The sequence below is a fragment of the Scyliorhinus torazame genome, chromosome 4, assembly GCF_047496885.1.
Source record: "Scyliorhinus torazame isolate Kashiwa2021f chromosome 4, sScyTor2.1, whole genome shotgun sequence".
NCBI lineage: Eukaryota > Metazoa > Chordata > Chondrichthyes > Carcharhiniformes > Scyliorhinidae > Scyliorhinus > Scyliorhinus torazame.
The window spans coordinates 375,050,879-375,071,898 of NC_092710.1; the positions used below are offsets into that span (position 1 = coordinate 375,050,879).

General features: G+C 55.2%; 1 protein-coding gene across 1 annotated transcript in view; it reads left to right on the forward strand.

The window, feature by feature from the left end:
* Positions 1 to 406: 406 nt before the first annotated feature.
* Positions 407 to 21,020, forward strand: part of LOC140411538 (kelch domain-containing protein 3-like) — a 352,235-nt gene continuing 331,621 nt past the window's right edge. The window contains exon 1 of the mRNA XM_072500626.1: positions 407 to 455. The gene's annotated coding sequence lies outside the window, so the exon portion shown is untranslated. The remainder of the gene's footprint in view (positions 456 to 21,020) is intronic.

Consider the following 21,020-nt stretch of genomic DNA (forward strand, 5'->3'; position numbering starts at 1 on the left):
GGAGCACGGCACTGAAAATCCACCGATGCCCTCTGAGATCCAGGACAAACTAAATCAACACTTTCTGGTTTCCACGAAGAAAGTCCAGTCACTCCACTCCGGTGTTGCTGGGTAGAAATAAGAGAGCAACCTTTGACACGGGGTATTTTGAGTGCGGTACAAGGACAGTGTCGGCTACATTTAAAAACACAGTTGATAAATGTCAGTCAGTAACCTCTGTTCCTGATTGGCCAGAAGTGGTTGCTCATTACACTGAAAATAGTCCAAGTGGTGTGGGACAGCAGGAAGGCAGCAGATGTTATGGCTGTTGAAAGTGAGTGAATATATCGAGGGGACTGCACAGCAGGCGTGGAGTACAAGATTTTCACTTCCCCCCCCCCCCCCCCCCCCCCCCCCGTACCCTCAGACCAGGTGGATGGCTTTCTGAAATTCTAACTTGCAACTGGGCCCACACAGTAAGTAACTAATGGGCGGCTTTAGCAAGCTGCCTCCTCCGTGTGAATAGCGGTGGCCCCTGTCACCAGCTCGGTGCAGCATTTGGGGTTGTGCGAACCGGCCGTGTGTGTCCCATTGATAATGGCCCAGAGTCAACGAATCGCCGCTCTGAGCACGGAGTCTGGTTCTGCGGTAGAAAACTGAGACTGTGTTTGAGCACTTTACAGCCAGTTGGGTATTTCTGAAGTGTGGTCACTGTTATAATGTCAGAGACACTGCAGCTGATTTCTACACCGCAAGCTCCCACACACAGCAATCTCATAATGATCAGAGAATCTGTTTGTGTGATGTTGATTTAAGGGATGAGTATTGGCCAAGGCACTACACGTAACTCCCCTCCACTTCAGACCGGTGCCCCGCAATCCTTTACCACCCAAGCTGGCTGCTGGTGTCTTGGATTAACGTCACATTAGAAGGCACCTGCAGAGGTGCAGCACTCCCGCGGTATCGCAGCACCTCCTCACTAGCGCAGCAACCCCGCCGACCCGCAGACTCCCGCAGTATCGCAGCAGCTCCTCACTAGCGCAGCAACCCCGCCGGTCCCGCAGACTCCCGCAGTATCGCAGCACCTCCTCACTAGCGCAGGAACCCCGCCGGTCCCGCAGACTCCCGCAGTATCGCAGCACCTCCTCACTAGCGCAGCAACCCCGCCGGTCCCGCAGACTCCCGCAGTACCGCAGCACCTCCTCACTAGCGCAGCAACCCCGCCGGTCCTGCAGACCCCCGCAGTATCGCAGCACCTCCTCACTAGCGCAGCAACCCCGCCGGTCCCGCAGACTCCCGCAGTACGCAGCACCTCCTCACTAGCGCAGCAACCCCGCCGGTCCCGCAGACTCCCGCAGTACCGCAGCACCTCCTCACTAGCGCAGCAACCCCGCCGGTCCCGCAGACTCCCGCAGTATCGCAGCACCTCCTCACTAGCGCAGGAACCCCGCCGGTCCTGCAGCACTCCCGCAGTACCGCAGCACCTCCTCACTAGCGCAGGAACCCCGCCGGTCCTGCAGCACTCCCGCAGTACCGCAGCACCTCCTCACTAGCGCAGCAACCCCGCCGGTCCTGCAGCACTCCCGCAGTATCGCAGCACCTCCTGCAGTGCCGCAGCAGCCCCGCCGGTCCTGCAGACTCCCGCAGTACCGCAGCACCTCCTCACTAGCGCAGCAACCCCGCCGGTCCCGCAGACTCCCGCAGTATCGCAGCACCTCCTCACTAGCGCAGGAACCCCGCCGGTCCCGCAGACTCCCGCAGTACCGCAGCACCTCCTCACTATCGCAGCAACCCCGCCGGTCCCGCAGACTCCCTCAGTACCGCAGCACCTCCTCACTAGCGCAGGAACCCCGCCGGTCCCGCAGACTCCCGCAGTACCGCAGCACCTCCTCACTAGCGCAGGAACCCTGCCGGTCCCGCAGTATCGCAGCACCTCCTAACTAGCGCAGCAACCCCGCCGGTCCTGCAGCACTCCCGCAGTATCGCAGCACCTCCTGCAGTGCCGCAGCAACCCCGCCGGTCCTGCAGCACTCCCGCAGTATCGCAGCACCTCCTGCAGTGCCGCAGCACCCCCGCCGGTCCTGCAGACTCCCGCAGTACCGCAGCACCTCCTCACTAGCGCAGCAACCCCGCCGGTCCCGCAGTACCGCAGCACCTCCTCACTAGCGCAGCAACCCCGCCGGTCCTGCAGACTCCCGCAGTACCGCAGCACCTCCTCACTAGCGCAGCAACCCCGCCGGTCCCGCAGACTCCCGCAGTATCGCAGCACCTCCTCACTAGCGCAGCAACCCCGCCGGTCCCGCAGACTCCCGCAGTATCGCAGCACCTCCTCACTAGCGCAGCAACCCCGCCGGTCCTGCAGCACTCCCGCAGTACCGCAGTACCTCCTCACTAGCGCAGCAACCCCGCCGGTCCTGCAGACTCCCGCAGTACCGCAGCACCTCCTCACTAGCGCAGGAACCCCGCCGGTCCCGCAGACTCCCACAGTATCGCAGCACCTCCTCACTAGCGCAGCAACCCCGCCGGTCCCGCAGTACCGCAGCACCTCCTCACTAGCGCAGCAACCCCGCCGGTCCCGCAGACTCCCGCAGTATCGCAGCACCTCCTCACTAGCGCAGCAACCCCGCCGGTCCTGCAGCACTCCCGCAGTAGCGCAGCACCTCCTCACTAGCGCAGCAACCCCGCCGGTCCCGCAGACTCCCGCAGTACCGCAGCACCTCCTCACTAGCGCAGGAACCCCGCCGGTCCCGCAGACTCCCACAGTATCGCAGCACCTCCTCACTAGCGCAGCAACCCCGCCGGTCCCGCAGTACCGCAGCACCTCCTCACTAGCGCAGCAACCCTGCCGGTCCTGCAGCACTCCCGCAGTACCGCAGCACCTCCTCACTAGCGCAGCAACCCCGCCGGTCCCGCAGACTCCCGCAGTATCGCAGCACCTCCTCACTTGCGCAGCAACCCCGCCGGTCCCGCAGACTCCCGCAGTACCGCAGCACCTCCTCACTTGCGCAGCAACCCCGCCGGTCCCGCAGACTCCCGCAGTATCGCAGCACCTCTTCACTAGCGCAGCAACCCCGCCGGTCCCGCAGACTCCCGCAGTATCGCAGCACCTCCTCACTTGCGCAGCAACCCCGCCGACCCGCAGACTCCCGCAGTATCGCAGCACCTCCTCACTAGCGCAGCAACTCCGCCAGTCCCGCAGACTCCCGCAGTACCGCAGCACCTCCTCACTAGCGCAGCAACACCGCCGGTCCCGCAGACTCCCGCAGTACCGCAGCACCTCCTCACTAGCGCAGCAACCCCGCCGGTCCCGCAGACTCCCGCAGTACCGCAGCACCTCCTCACTAGCGCAGCAACCCCGCCGGTCCCGCAGACTCCCGCAGTATCGCAGCACCTCCTCACTTGCGCAGCAACCCCGCCGGTCCCGCAGACTCCCGCAGTATCGCAGCACCTCCTCACTAGCGCAGCAACCCCGCCGGTCCCGCAGACTCCCACAGTACCGCAGCACCTCCTCACTAGCGCAGCAACCCCGCCGGTCCTGCAGCACTCCCGCAGTATCGCAGCACCTCCTCACTTGCGCAGCAACCCCGCCGGTCCCGCAGACTCCCACAGTACCGCAGCACCTCCTCACTAGCGCAGCAACCCCGCCGGTCCCGCAGACTCCCGCAGTATCGCAGCACCTCCTCACTAGCGCAGGAACCCCGCCGGTCCTGCAGACTCCCGCAGTATCGCAGCACCTCCTCACTAGCGCAGCAACCCCGCCGGTCCCGCAGACTCCCGCAGTACCGCAGCACCTCCTCACTAGCGCAGCAACCCCGCCGGTCCCGCAGACTCCCGCAGTACCGCAGCACCTCCTCACTAGCGCAGCAACCCCGCCGGTCCCGCAGACTCCCGCAGTATCGCAGCACCTCCTAACTAGCGCAGCAACCCCGCCGGTCCTGCAGCACTCCCGCAGTATCGCAGCACCTCCTGCAGTGCCGCAGCAGCCCCGCCGGTCCTGCAGACTCCCGCAGTACCGCAGCACCTCCTCACTAGCGCAGCAACCCCGCCGGTCCCGCAGACTCCCGCAGTATCGCAGCACCTCCTCACTAGCGCAGGAACCCCGCCGGTCCCGCAGACTCCCGCAGTACCGCAGCACCTCCTCACTAGCGCAGCAACCCCGCCGGTCCCGCAGACTCCCGCAGTATCGCAGCACCTCCTCACTAGCGCAGGAACCCTGCCAGTCCCGCAGTATCGCAGCACCTCCTAACTAGCGCAGCAACCCCGCCGGTCCTGCAGCACTCCCGCAGTATCGCAGCACCTCCTGCAGTGCCGCAGCAACCCCGCCGGTCCTGCAGCACTCCCGCAGTATCGCAGCACCTCCTGCAGTGCCGCAGCACCCCCGCCGGTCCTGCAGACTCCCGCAGTACCGCAGCACCTCCTCACTAGCGCAGCAACCCCGCCGGTCCCGCAGACTCCCGCAGTATCGCAGCACCTCCTCACTAGCGCAGCAACCCCGCCGGTCCCGCAGACTCCCGCAGTATCGCAGCACCTCCTCACTAGCGCAGCAACCCCGCCGGTCCCGCAGACTCCCGCAGTACCGCAGTACCTCCTCACTAGCGCAGCAACCCCGCCGGTCCTGCAGACTCCCGCAGTACCGCAGCACCTCCTCACTAGCGCAGCAACCCCGCCGGTCCCGCAGACTCCCGCAGTATCGCAGCACCTCCTCACTAGCGCAGCAACCCCGCCGGTCCTGCAGCACTCCCGCAGTAGCGCAGCACCTCCTCACTAGCGCAGCAACCCCGCCGGTCCCGCAGACTCCCGCAGTACCGCAGCACCTCCTCACTAGCGCAGGAACCCCGCCGGTCCCGCAGACTCCCACAGTATCGCAGCACCTCCTCACTAGCGCAGCAACCCCGCCGGTCCCGCAGTACCGCAGCACCTCCTCACTAGCGCAGCAACCCTGCCGGTCCTGCAGCACTCCCGCAGTACCGCAGCACCTCCTCACTAGCGCAGCAACCCCGCCGGTCCCGCAGTACCGCAGCACCTCCTCACTAGCGCAGCAACCCCGCCGGTCCTGCAGCACTCCCGCAGTATCGCAGCACCTCCTCACTAGCGCAGCAACCCCGCCGGTCCCGCAGACTCCCGCAGTACCGCAGCACCTCCTCACTAGCGCAGCAACCCCGCCGGTCCCGCAGACTCCCGCAGTACCGCAGCACCTCCTCACTAGCGCAGCAACCCCGCCGGTCCCGCAGACTCCCGCAGTACCGCAGCAGCTCCTCACTAGCGCAGCAACCCCGCCGGTCCTGCAGCACTCCCGCAGTATCGCAGCACCTCCTCACTAGCGCAGCAACCCCGCCGGTCCTGCAGCACTCCCGCAGTATCGCAGCACCTCCTCACTAGCGCAGCAACCCCGCCGGTCCCGCAGTACCGCAGCAGCTCCTCACTAGCGCAGCAACCCCGCCGGTCCCGCAGACTCCCGCAGTATCGCAGCACCTCCTCACTAGCGCAGGAACCCCGCCGGTCCCGCAGACTCCCGCAGTACCGCAGCACCTCCTCACTAGCGCAGCAACCCCGCCGGTCCCGCAGACTCCCGCAGTATCGCAGCACCTCCTCACTAGCGCAGGAACCCTGCCGGTCCCGCAGACTCCCGCAGTATCGCAGCACCTCCTAACTAGCGCAGCAACCCCGCCGGTCCTGCAGCACTCCCGCAGTATCGCAGCACCTCCTGCAGTGCCGCAGCAACCCCGCCGGTCCTGCAGCACTCCCGCAGTATCGCAGCACCTCCTGCAGTGCCGCAGCACCCCCGCCGGTCCTGCAGACTCCCGCAGTACCGCAGCACCTCCTCACTAGCGCAGCAACCCCGCCGGTCCAGCAGACTCCCGCAGTATCGCAGCACCTCCTCACTAGCGCAGCAACCCCGCCGGTCCCGCAGACTCCCGCAGTATCGCAGCACCTCCTCACTAGCGCAGGAACCCCGCCGGTCCCGCAGACTCCCGCAGTACCGCAGCACCTCCTCACTAGCGCAGCAACCCCGCCGGTCCCGCAGACTCCCGCAGTACCGCAGTACCTCCTCACTAGCGCAGCAACCCCGCCGGTCCTGCAGACTCCCGCAGTACCGCAGCACCTCCTCACTAGCGCAGCAACCCCGCCGGTCCCGCAGACTCCCGCAGTATCGCAGCACCTCCTCACTAGCGCAGCAACTCCGCCGGTCCCGCAGACTCCCGCAGTATCGCAGCACCTCCTCACTAGCGCAGCAACCCCGCCGGTCCTGCAGCATTCCCGCAGTAGCGCAGCACCTCCTCACTAGCGCAGCAACCCCGCCGGTCCCGCAGACTCCCGCAGTACCGCAGCACCTCCTCACTAGCGCAGGAACCCCGCCGGTCCCGCAGACTCCCACAGTATCGCAGCACCTCCTCACTAGCGCAGCAACCCCGCCGGTCCCGCAGTATCGCAGCACCTCCTCACTAGCGCAGCAACTCCGCCGGTCCCGCAGACTCCCGCAGTACCGCAGCACCTCCTCACTAGCGCAGCAACCCCGCCGGTCCTGAAGCACTCCCGCAGTATCGCAGCACCTCCTCACTAGCGCAGCAACCCCGCCGGTCCCGCAGACTCCCGCAGTACCGCAGCACCTCCTCACTAGCGCAGCAACCCCGCCGGTCCCGCAGACTCCCGCAGTACCGCAGCACCTCCTCACTAGCGCAGCAACCCCGCCGGTCCCGCAGACTCCCGCAGTACCGCAGCAGCTCCTCACTAGCGCAGCAACCCCGCCGGTCCTGCAGCACTCCCGCAGTATCGCAGCACCTCCTCACTAGCGCAGCAACCCCGCCGGTCCTGCAGCACTCCCGCAGTATCGCAGCACCTCCTCACTAGCGCAGCAACCCTGCCGGTCCTGCAGCACTCCCGCAGTACCGCAGCACCTCCTCACTAGCGCAGCAACCCCGCCGGTCCCGCAGACTCCCGCAGTACCGCAGCACCTCCTCACTAGCGCAGCAACCCCGCCGGTCCTGCAGCACTCCCGCAGTATCGCAGCACCTCCTCACTAGCGCAGCAACCCCGCCGGTCCCGCAGACTCCCGCAGTACCGCAGCACCTCCTCACTAGCGCAGCAACCCCGCCGGTCCCGCAGACTCCCGCAGTACCGCAGCACCTCCTCACTAGCGCAGCAACCCCGCCGGTCCCGCAGACTCCCGCAGTACCGCAGCAGCTCCTCACTAGCGCAGCAACCCCGCCGGTCCTGCAGCACTCCCGCAGTATCGCAGCACCTCCTCACTAGCGCAGCAACCCCGCCGGTCCTGCAGCACTCCCGCAGTATCGCAGCACCTCCTCACTAGCGCAGCAACCCCGCCGGTCCCGCAGTACCGCAGCAGCTCCTCACTAGCGCAGCAACCCCGCCGGTCCTGCAGCACTCCCGCAGTATCGCAGCACCTCCTCACTAGCGCAGCAACCCCGCCGGTCCCGCAGACTCCCGCAGTACCGCAGCACCTCCTCACTAGCGCAGCAACCCCGCCGGTCCCGCAGACTCCCGCAGTACCGCAGCACCTCCTCACTAGCGCAGGAACCCCGCCGGTCCCGCAGACTCCCGCAGTATCGCAGCACCTCCTCACTAGCGCAGGAACCCCGCCGGTCCCGCAGACTCCCGCAGTATCGCAGCACCTCCTCACTAGCGCAGCAACCCCGCCGGTCCCGCAGACTCCCGCAGTACCGCAGCACCTCCTCACTAGCGCAGCAACCCCGCCAGTCCCGCAGACTCCCGCAGTACCGCAGCACCTCCTCACTAGCGCAGGAACCCCGCCGGTCCTGCAGACTCCCGCAGTACCGCAGCACCTCCTCACTAGCGCAGCAACCCCGCCGGTCCCGCAGACTCCCGCAGTACCGCAGCACCTCCTCACTAGCGCAGCATCCCCAGCGGCCCCGCAGACTCCCTCAGTACCGCAGCACCTCCTGCAGTGCTGCAGCACCCCCGCAGTGCCGCAGCAACCCCAGCGGTCCAGCAGCACCCCCGCAGTGCCGCAGCACCCCCACAGTGCCGCAGCACCCCCGCAATGCCGCAGCAACCCCAGCGGTCCCGCAGACCCCTGCAGTGCCGTAGCACCCCCGCAGTGCCGCAGCACCCCCGCAGTGCCGCAGCACCCCCGCAGTGCCGCAGCACCCCCGCAGTGCCGCAGCACCCCCGCAGTGCCGCAGCACCCCTGCAGTAAAGCAGCATCCCTGCAGTACTGCAGCACCCCCGCAACACCCCCGCAGTACCGCCCCCCCACAGTACCGCAGCACCCCCGCCTGATAGAGGTCTACAAGATTATGAGGGGCATGGATAGCGTCGATGGGCAGGCACTCTTTCCCAGGGTGGAGGGGTCAGTCGCCAGGGGGCATAGGTTTAAGGTCCGTGGGGCAAAGTTTAGAGGAGATGTGCGAGGCAGGTTTTTTACACAGAGGGTGGTGAGTGTCTGGGACACGTTGCCAGGGGAGGCTGTGAAGCAGATACATTAACGGCGTTCAAAAGGCATCTTGACAAACACTTGGATAGGGCGGGTATAGAGGGATACGGCACAAGGAAGTGTCAACGGTTGGTATCATGATCGGTACAGGCTTGGAGGGCTGAAGGGCCAGTTCCTGTGCTGTAGTGTTCTTTGAGATCACAGGGGATTGGGGGGAGAGTGCTCGATTGGATTGAGGATTGGCTGACTGACAGAAAGCAGAGGGTCGGGGTAAATGGGTCCCTCCCTGGCTGATGAACTGTAACTAGCGGGGAGCTGCAGGGGTCAGTCCTTGGACCTCAACTCTTCACAATCTACATAAATGATCTGCAAGCAGGGACAGAGTGTAACAGCAACATTTGCGGAAGATACTAAAACAGGTGGGAAAGCAGACAGCGAAGAGGAGATACAGATTTTGCAGGTGGATATCGATAGGCTAGCAGATTGGGCCAAAGTTTGGCAGATGGAGGATAGTGTGAGGTTATCCATTATGGCCGAAAAAATAGAAAGGCAAATTATTATTTAATTGGAAAGCGGATTCAAAATGTACCTATGCAGAGAGATCTGTATGTCTCTGTTCATGAATCGCAGAAAGAAGGTACAGCCGGTAATTAAAAAGGCAAATGGAATTTTAGCGTTGATTACAGAAGGACTGGAGAATTAAAGTAGAGAGGTATTGTTGTAATTGTATAGGGTGTTGGTGAGATCACATCTGGAGTATTGTGTCCAGTTTTGGTTCCCTTATTTGAGGAAGGATGTGGTGGGATTGGAGGCAGTTCAGAGGAGGGTCACCAGATTGATTCCGGGGATCAAGGAGTTGACGTATGAGGAGAGATTGACGAGAGTGGGTTTATACTCGCTGGAGTTTAGAAGGATGAGGGGATCTGATCGAGATGTATAAAATGCTAAAGGGGATTGATGATGTAAACGTAGACCAAACCCTTGTGGGGCAATCTAGACCCAGAGGTCACATGAGAGACGGTAGATTTGTAACTGAGATGAGGAGGAACTACTTGGGGGTAGCACAAGTGGTCAGCACTTTGGCTTCACAGCTCCAGGGTCCCAGGTTTGATTCCCCGCTGGGTCACTGTCTGTGCGGAATCTTCACGTTCTCCCCGTGTGTGCGTGGGTTTCCTCCGGGTGCTCCGGTTTCCTCCCCCAGTCGAAAGACGTGCAGGTTAGGTGGATTGGCCGTGATAAATTGCCCTCAGTGTCCAAAAAAGGTTAGATGGGGTTATTGGGTTACAGGGATAGGGTGGAAGTGAGGGGCTTAAGTGGGTCGGTGCAGACTCAATGGGCCGAATGGCCTTCTGCACTGTATGTTCTATACTTCTCGGGTGAATTTGTGGAACTTGCTGCCCCATAGTGCGGTGGAATCTGGATCATTGAACTGTTTCAAGAAGCAGATAGATATTTTTCTCATTTAAAAAAAAACGGATTAGCGGGATATTGGGAACAGGCAGGGAGGTGGATTTGAGACCAGGAAGCGATCAGCCGTGATCTGACTGAATGGCGGAGCAGGCTGGAGGGGCTGAACGGCCAACTTCTCCTTCTTCCTGTGTTCATCCCCACCATCCTTCACCTTGTGAAGGGACGCTTCCCAGTGGGGGGGGGGGGGGGGGGGGGTCATCACCCGCAGGACCCATGACAAACTTTGCAACCGTAACTGGTTGAAATCCAAGATAAAAGCGGCATTGACATCATTCGTGGAAGAATAATAATAATCGCTTATTGTCACAAGTCGGCTTCAATGAAGTTGCTGTGGAAAGCCCCTCGTCGCCACATTCCGGCGCCTGTTCGGGGAGGCCGGGACGGGAATTGAACCCGTGCTGCTGGCCTTGTTCTGCATTACAGGCCAGCTGTTTAGCCCACTGTGCTAAACCAGCCCCCTTGAACTTCAGGATGTGGATGGTCAGAATGATCAGAAATGTGGGCCGTGTGCAAACACCAGTGCGCAAAAACTTGGCAAGTGGAATATAACGTCGGAAAATGTGAAGTTGCGCAGATTAAAGCAGCTGAATCTAATTTACATGGAGAGAGACAGCAGAAAGCTGCAGCACAGAGGGATGTGGGGGTCTTCGTGCGCAAAGCACAAAAAAACAGCATGTAAATTCAGCAGGTGATTGGGAAGGCATTTGGAATGTTGGTCTTTATTTGAAAGGAAATGGCTTATAAAAGTAGGGAAGTCCTGCGAAAACTATACATTCCACAGTCGGACCACAGCTGGAACACTGAGCAGTTTTGGTACTTTATCTGAGGAAGGATACACTGCCATTGGAGGCTGGCCAGAGAAGGTTCATTCGGTTAATCCCGGGTATGGAGCGACTTTCTCATGAGGAGAGGGTGAGGAGTTGGGGCCTGTGCTCACTGGAGTTTAGAAGGATGAGAGGCCACCTTATGGAGACATGTCGGATTCTCAGGGGGCTTGACAGGGTCGATGCTGAGAGGATGTTTCCCCTTGTGGGAGAGTCTAGGACCAGAGGGCAGAATGTCAGAGTGAGGGCTCACCCATTTCAGACAGAGATGAGGAGGAATTTCTTCTCTCAGAGGGGAGTGAATCTGTGGAATTCTTTACCGCAGAGAGCTGTAGAGGCTGGGTCAAGACTGAGACAGATTTTTAATCGGAAGCGAATCGAGGGTTATGGGGATTGGATTGGATGGGTTTATTGTCACGTGTCCCGCGGTGCAGTGAAAAGTATTGATGTGCGAGCAGCTCAAATGGATCATTCCGTACATGAAAATAAAATACATAACAGGACAAACATAAAATACACAATGTAAATACATAGACACCGGCATCGGATGAAGCATACAGGAGTGCAGTACTACTCAGTAAAGAAATGTGTGAAGAGATCAGGTCAGTCCATAAGAGGGTCATTTAGGAGTCTGGTGACAGTGGGGAAGAAGCTGTTTTTGAGTCTGTTCGTGCATGTTCTCAGACTTCTGTATCTCCTGCCCGATGGAAGAAGTTGGAAGAGTGAGTACCCCGGGTGGGAGGGGTCTTTGATTATGCTGCCCGCTTTCCCCAGGCAGCGGGAGGTGTAGATGGAGGCAGCGGATGGGAGGCAGGTTCGTGTGATAAGGTGGGAGGGTGGAGTTGAGGATCATATCCGATCAAATCAGCCATGATCTCATTGAATGGCAGGGCCGACTCGATGGGCCGAGAGGCCTCCTTCTGCTCCTGTGTCTTCTGGTGGTGGTCCAGATTCCCCAGTGTCGCTACATCTAAATAACTCGCTGCTTTTCTGTACGTGCTGCCAAATTGAACAACTTCACACTTTCCCGTGTTATTCTTCATCTGCCAGATTCCTATCCACTCGCTCACCCTGTCCACGTCACTTGGCAGACCCATGGTTTCCTGCTCATAGCTTCTTATCGACCTACCTCAGTCTCTTCAGCAAATGTGGCTGCAATACTGACTGTCCCTTCATCCAAGTCTTTAATGCAGAAGATTGCGAATGAATATTGAGCTATTTCCAAAACCGAGGGAATGTTTGGATGATTACAACTCATGCAAGTGTCCCTGGGTGTCCCTGTCAATACATGCAGTGTCCCTCTTCCCATCATGTCAGTACATGCAGTGTCCCTCTTCCCATCATGTCAATACATGCAGTGTCCCTCTTCCCATCATGTCAATACATGCAGTGTCCCTCTTCCCATCATGTCAATACATGCAGTGTCCCTCTGTTCCCATCATGTCAATACATGCTGTGTCCTCTGTTCCCATCATGTCAATACATGCAGTGTCCCTCTTCCCATCATGTCAATACATGCAGTGTCCCTCTTCCCATCATGCCAATACATGCAGTGTCCCTCTTCCCATCATGTCAATACATGCAGTGTCCCTCTGTTCCCATCATGTCAATACATGCAGTGTCCCTCTGTTCCCATCATGCCAATACATGCAGTGTCCCTCTGTTCCCATCATGTCAATACATGCAGTGTCCCTCTTCCCATCATGTCAATACATGCAGTGTCCCTCTTCCCATCATGTCAATACATGCAGTGTCCCTCTGTTCCCATCATGTCAATACATGCAGTGTCCCTCTGTTCCCATCATGTCAATACATGCAGTGTCCCTCTTCCCATCATGTCAATACATGCAGTGTCCCTCTTCCCATCATGCCAATACATGCAGTGTCCCTCTTCCCATCATGTCAATACATGCAGTGTCCCTCTGTTCCCATCATGTCAATACATGCAGTGTCCCTCTGTTCCCATCATGTCAATACATGCAGTGTCCCTCTTCCCATCATGTCAATACATGCAGTATCCCTCTTCCCATCATGTCAATACATGCAGTGTCCCTCTTCCCATCATGTCAATACATGCAGTGTCCCTGGGTGTCCCTGTCAATACATGCAGTATCCCTCTTCCCATCATGTCAATACATGCAGTGTCCCTCTGTTCCCATCATGTCAATACATGCAGTGTCCCTCTTCCCATCATGTCAATACATGCAGTATCCCTCTTCCCATCATGTCAATACATGCAGTATCCCTCTTCCCATCATGTCAATACATGCAGTGTCCCTCTTCCCATCATGCCAATACATGCAGTATCCCTCTTCCCATCATGTCAATACATGCAGTATCCCTCTTCCCATCATGTCAATACATGCAGTGTCCCTCTTCCCATCATGCCAATACATGCAGTATCCCTCTTCCCATCATGTCAATACATGCAGTGTCCCTCTTCCCATCATGTCAATACATGCAGTATCCCTCTTCCCATCATGTCAATACATGCAGTGTCCCTCTTCCCATCATGCCAATACATGCAGTGTCCCTCTTCCCATCATGTCAATACATGCAGTATCCCTCTTCCCATCATGTCAATACATGCAGTGTCCCTCTTCCCATCATGCCAATACATGCAGTATCCCTCTTCCCATCATGTCAATACATGCAGTGTCCCTCTTCCCATCATGCCAATACATGCAGTATCCCTCTTCCCATCATGTCAATACATGCAGTGTCCCTCTTCCCATCATGTCAATACATGCAGTATCCCTCTTCCCATCATGTCAATACATGCAGTGTCCCTCTTCCCATCATGTCAATACATGCAGTGTCCCTCTTCCCATCATGCCAATACATGCAGTATCCCTCTTCCCATCATGTCAATACATGCAGTGTCCCTCTTCCCATCATGTCAATACATGCAGTATCCCTCTTCCCATCATGTCAATACATGCAGTATCCCTCTTCCCATCATGTCAATACATGCAGTATCCCTCTTCCCATCATGTCAATACATGCAGTATCCCTCTTCCCATCATGTCAATACATGCAGTGTCCCTCTTCCCATCATGTCAATACATGCAGTGTCCCTCTTCCCATCATGTCAATACATGCAGTGTCCCTCTTCCCATCATGCCAATACATGCAGTATCCCTCTTCCCATCATGTCAATACATGCAGTGTCCCTCTTCCCATCATGCCAATACATGCAGTGTCCCTCTTCCCATCATGCCAATACATGCAGTATCCCTCTTCCCATCATGTCAATACATGCAGTGTCCCTCTTCCCATCATGCCAATACATGCAGTGTCCCTCTTCCCATCATGCCAATACATGCAGTATCCCTCTTCCCATCATGTCAATACATGCAGTGTCCCTCTTCCCATCATGCCAATACATGCAGTATCCCTCTTCCCATCATGTCAATACATGCAGTGTCCCTCTTCCCATCATGTCAATACATGCAGTGTCCCTCTTCCCATCATGTCAATACATGCAGTATCCCTCTGTTCCCATCATGTCAATACATGCAGTATCCCTCTTCCCATCATGTCAATACATGCAGTGTCCCTCTTCCCATCATGTCAATACATGCAGTGTCCCTCTTCCCATCATGTCAATACATGCAGTATCCCTCTTCCCATCATGTCAATACATGCAGTGTCCCTCTTCCCATCATGTCAATACATGCAGTGTCCCTCTTCCCATCATGTCAATACATGCAGTATCCCTCTTCCCATCATGTCAATACATGCAGTATCCCTCTTCCCATCATGTCAATACATGCAGTGTCCCTCTTCCCATCATGTCAATACATGCAGTGTCCCTCTTCCCATCATGTCAATACATGCAGTGTCCCTCTTCCCATCATGTCAATACATGCAGTGTCCCTCTTCCCATCATGTCAATACATGCAGTGTCCCTCTTCCCATCATGCCAATACATGCAGTGTCCCTCTTCCCATCATGTCAATACATGCAGTGTCCCTCTTCCCATCATGTCAATACATGCAGTGTCCCTCTTCCCATCATGTAAATACATGCAGTGTCCCTCTTCCCATCATGTCAATACATGCAGTGTCCCTCTTCCCATCATGCCAATACATGCAGTATCCCTCTTCCCATCATGTCAATACATGCAGTATCCCTCTTCCCATCATGCCAATACATGCAGTATCCCTCTTCCCATCATGCCAATACATGCAGTCTCCCTCTTCCCGTCATGCCAATACATGCAGTGTCCCTCTTCCCATCATGTCAATACATGCAGTGTCCCTCTTCCCATCATGTCAATACATGCAGTATCCCTCTTCCCATCATGCCAATACATGCAGTGTCCCTCTTCCCATCATGCCAATACATGCAGTGTCCCTCTTCCCATCATGTCAATACATGCAGTATCCCTCTTCCCATCATGCCAATACATGCAGTGTCCCTCTTCCCATCATGTCAATACATGCAGTATCCCTCTTCCCATCATGTCAATACATGCAGTGTCCCTCTGTTCCCATCATGCCAATACATGCAGTATCCCTCTTCCCATCATGTCAATACATGCAGTGTCCCTCTTCCCATCATGTCAATACATGCAGTATCCCTCTTCCCATCATGCCAATACATGCAGTGTCCCTCTTCCCATCATGTCAATACATGCAGTGTCCCTCTTCCCATCATGTCAGTATATGCAGTATCCCTCTTCCCATCATGTCAATACATGCAGTGTCCCTCTTCCCATCATGCCAATACATGCAGTATCCCTCTTCCCATCATGTCAATACATGCAGTATCCCTCTTCCCATCATGTCAATACATGCAGTGTCCCTCTTCCCATCATGTCAATACATGCAGTGTCCCTCTTCCCATCATGTCAATACATGCAGTATCCCTCTTGCCATCATGCCAATACATGCAGTGTCCCTCTTCCCATCATGTCAATACATGCAGTGTCTCTCTTCCCATCATGTCAATACATGCAGTGTCCCTCTTCCCATCATGTCAATACATGCAGTGTCCCTCTTCCCATCATGTCAATACATGCAGTATCCCTCTTGCCATCATGCCAATACATGCAGTGTCCCTCTTCCCATCATGTCAATACATGCAGTGTCCCTCTTCCCATCATGTCAATACATGCAGTGTCCCTCTTCCCATCATGTCAATACATGCAGTGTCCCTCTTCCCATCATGTCAATACATGCAGTGTCCCTCTTCCCATCATGTCAATACATGCAGTATCCCTCTTCCCATCATGCCAATACATGCAGTGTCCCTCTTCCCATCATGTCAATACATGCAGTGTCCCTCTTCCCATCATGTCAATACATGCAGTGTCCCTCTTCCCATCATGTCAATACATGCAGTGTCCCTCTTCCCATCATGTCAATACATGCAGTGTCCCTCTTCCCATCATGTCAATACATGCAGTATCCCTCTTCCCATCATGTCAATACATGCAGTGTCCCTCTTCCCATCATGTCAATACATGCAGTGTCCCTCTTCCCATCATGTCAATACATGCAGTATCCCTCTTCCCATCATGCCAATACATGCAGTGTCCCTCTTCCCATCATGTCAATACATGCAGTGTCCCTCTTCCCATCATGTCAATACATGCAGTGTCCCTCTTCCCATCATGTCAATACATGCAGTGTCCCTCTTCCCATCATGTCAATACATGCAGTATCCCTCTTCCCATCATGCCAATACATGCAGTGTCCCTCTTCCCATCATGTCAATACATGCAGTGTCCCTCTTCCCATCATGCCAATACATGCAGTGTCCCTCTTCCCATCATGTCAATACATGCAGTATCCCTCTTCCCATCATGTCAATACATGCAGTGTCCCTCTTCCCATCATGTCAATACATGCAGTGTCCCTCTGTTCCCATCATGTCAATACATGCAGTATCCCTCTTCCCATCATGCCAATACATGCAGTGTCCCTCTTCCCATCATGTCAATACATGCAGTGTCCCTCTTCCCATCATGCCAATACATGCAGTGTCCCTCTTCCCATCATGTCAATACATGCAGTATCCCTCTTCCCATCATGTCAATACATGCAGTGTCCCTCTTCCCATCATGCCAATACATGCAGTGTCCCTCTTCCCATCATGTCAATACATGCAGTATCCCTCTTCCCATCATGTCAATACATGCAGTGTCCCTCTGTTCCCATCATGTCAATACATGCAGTATCCCTCTTCCCATCATGCCAATACATGCAGTGTCCCTCTTCCCATCATGTCAATACATGCAGTGTCCCTCTTCCCATCATGCCAATACATGCAGTGTCCCTCTTCCCATCATGTCAATACATGCAGTGTCCCTCTTCCCATCATGTCAATACATGCAGTGTCCCTCTTCCCATCATGCCAATACATGCAGTGTCCCTCTTCCCATCATGTCAATACATGCAGTATCCCTCTTCCCATCATGTCAATACATGCAGTGTCCCTCTTCCCATCATGTCAATACATGCAGTGTCCCTCTTCCCATCATGCCAATACATGCAGTGTCCCTCTTCCCATCATGTCAATACATGCAGTGTCCCTCTTCCCATCATGCCAATACATGCAGTGTCCCTCTTCCCATCATGCCAATACATGCAGTGTCCCTCTTCCCATCATGTCAATACATGCAGTGTCCCTCTTCCCATCATGTCAGTACATGCAGTATCCCTCTTCCCATCATGTCAATACATGCAGTGTCCCTCTGTTCCCATCATGCCAATACATGCAGTGTCCCTCTGTTCCCATCATGTCAATACATGCAGTGTCCCTCTTCCCATCATGCCAATACATGCAGTCTCCCTCTTCCCATCATGCCAATACATGCAGTGTCCCTCTTCCCATCATGTCAATACATGCAGTATCCCTCTTCCCATCATGTCAATACATGCAGTGTCCCTCTTCCCATCATGCCAATACATGCAGTCTCCCTCTTCCCATCATGTCAATACATGCAGTATCCCTCTTCCCATCATGTCAATACATGCAGTGTCCCTCTTCCCATCATGTCAATACATGCAGTATCCCTCTTCCCATCATGCCAATACATGCAGTGTCCCTCTTCCCATCATGTCAATACATGCAGTGTCCCTCTTCCCATCATGTCAATACATGCAGTGTCCCTCTTCCCATCATGTCAATACATGCAGTATCCCTCTTCCCATCATGCCAATACATGCAGTGTCCCTCTTCCCATCATGTCAATACATGCAGTGTCCCTCTTCCCATCATGTCAATACATGCAGTGTCCCTCTTCCCATCATGTCAATACATGCAGTGTCCCTCTTCCCATCATGTAAATACATGCAGTGTCCCTCTTCCCATCATGTCAATACATGCAGTGTCCCTCTTCCCATCATGTCAATACATGCAGTGTCCCTCTTCCCATCATGTCAATACATGCAGTGTCCCTCTTCCCATCATGTCAATACATGCAGTATCCCTCTTCCCATCATGCCAATACATGCAGTGTCCCTCTTCCCATCATGTCAATACATGCAGTGTCCCTCTTCCCATCATGTCAATACATGCAGTGTCCCTCTTCCCATCATGTCAATACATGCAGTGTCCCTCTTCCCATCATGTAAATACATGCAGTGTCCCTCTTCCCATCATGTCAATACATGCAGTGTCCCTCTTCCCATCATGTCAATACATGCAGTGTCCCTCTTCCCATCATGTCAATACATGCAGTATCCCTCTTCCCATCATGCCAATACATGCAGTGTCCCTCTTCCCATCATGTCAATACATGCAGTATCCCTCTTCCCATCATGTCAATACATGCAGTGTCCCTCTTCCCATCATGTCAATACATGCAGTATCCCTCTTCCCATCATGCCAATACATGCAGTGTCCCTCTTCCCATCATGTCAATACATGCAGTGTCCCTCTTCCCATCATGTCAATACATGCAGTGTCCCTCTTCCCATCATGTCAATACATGCAGTATCCCTCTTCCCATCATGCCAATACATGCAGTGTCCCTCTTCCCATCATGCCAATACATGCAGTGTCCCTCTGTTCCCATCATGCCAATACATGCAGTGTCCCTCTTCCCATCATGTCAATACATGCAGTGTCCCTCTTCCCATCATGCCAATACATGCAGTGTCCCTCTTCCCATCATGCCAATACATGCAGTATCCCTCTTCCCATCATGTCAATACATGCAGTGTCCCTCTTCCCATCATGCCAATACATGCAGTATCCCTCTTCCCATCATGTCAATACATGCAGTGTCCCTCTTCCCATCATGTCAATACATGCAGTGTCCCTCTTCCCATCATGTCAATACATGCAGTGTCCCTCTTCCCATCATGTCAATACATGCAGTGTCCCTCTGTTCCCATCATGTCAATACATGCAGTGTCCCTCTTCCCATCATGTCAATACATGCAGTATCCCTCTTCCCATCATGTCAATACATGCAGTATCCCTCTTCCCATCATGTCAATACATGCAGTGTCCCTCTTCCCATCATGTCAATACATGCAGTGTCCCTCTTCCCATCATGTCAATACATGCAGTGTCCCTCTTCCCATCATGTAAATACATGCAGTGTCCCTCTTCCCATCATGTCAATACATGCAGTATCCCTCTTCCCATCATGTCAATACATGCAGTGTCCCTCTTCCCATCATGTCAATACATGCAGTGTCCCTCTTCCCATCATGTCAATACATGCAGTGTCCCTCTTCCCATCATGCCAATACATGCAGTGTCCCTCTTCCCATCATGTCAATACATGCAGTGTCCCTCTTCCCATCATGTCAATACATGCAGTGTCCCTCTTCCCATCATGTCAATACATGCAGTGTCCCTCTTCCCATCATGTCAATACATGCAGTGTCCCTCTTCCCATCATGCCAATACATGCAGTGTCCCTCTTCCCATCATGCCAATACATGCAGTGTCCCTCTGTTCCCATCATGCCAATACATGCAGTGTCCCTCTTCCCATCATGTCAATACATGCAGTGTCCCTCTTCCCATCATGCCAATACATGCAGTGTCCCTCTTCCCATCATGCCAATACATGCAGTATCCCTCTTCCCATCATGTCAATACATGCAGTGTCCCTCTTCCCATCATGCCAATACATGCAGTATCCCTCTTCCCATCATGTCAATACATGCAGTGTCCCTCTTCCCATCATGTCAATACATGCAGTGTCCCTCTTCCCATCATGTCAATACATGCAGTGTCCCTCTTCCCATCATGTCAATACATGCAGTGTCCCTCTGTTCCCATCATGTCAATACATGCAGTGTCCCTCTTCCCATCATGTCAATACATGCAGTATCCCTCTTCCCATCATGTCAATACATGCAGTATCCCTCTTCCCATCATGTCAATACATGCAGTGTCCCTCTTCCCATCATGTCAATACATGCAGTGTCCCTCTTCCCATCATGTCAATACATGCAGTGTCCCTGGGTGTCCCTGTCAATACATTCAGTGTCCCTCTTCCCATCATGCCAATACATGCAGTGTCCCTCTTCCCATCATGTCAATACATGCAGTGTCCCTCTTCCCATCATGCCAATACATGCAGTGTCCCTCTTCCCATCATGCCAATACATGCAGTGTCCCTCTTCCCATCATGTCAATACATGCAGTGTCCCTCTTCCCATCATGTCAGTACATGCAGTATCCCTCTTCCCATCATGTCAATACATGCAGTGTCCCTGGGTGTCCCTGTCAATACATTCAGTGTCCCTCTTCCCATCATGCCAATACATGCAGTGTCCCTCTTCCCATCATGTCAATACATGCAGTGTCCCTCTTCCCATCATGCCAATACATGCAGTGTCCCTCTTCCCATCATGCCAATACATGCAGTGTCCCTCTTCCCATCATGTCAATACATGCAGTGTCCCTCTTCCCATCATGTCAGTACATGCAGTATCCCTCTTCCCATCATGTCAATACATGCAGTGTCCCTCTGTTCCCATCATGCCAATACATGCAGTGTCCCTCTGTTCCCATCATGTCAATACATGCAGTGTCCCTCTTCCCATCATGCCAATACATGCAGTCTCCCTCTTCCCATCATGCCAATACATGCAGTGTCCCTCTTCCCATCATGCCAATACATGCAGTGTCCCTCTTCCCATCATGCCAATACATGCAGTGTCCCTCTTCCCATCATGCCAATACATGCAGTGTCCCTCTTCCCATCATGCCAATACATGCAGTGTCCCTCTTCCCATCATGTCAATACATGCAGTGTCCCTCTTCCCATCATGTCAATACATGCAGTGTCCCTCTTCCCATCATGTCAATACATGCAGTATCCCTCTTCCCATCATGCCAATACATGCAGTGTCCCTC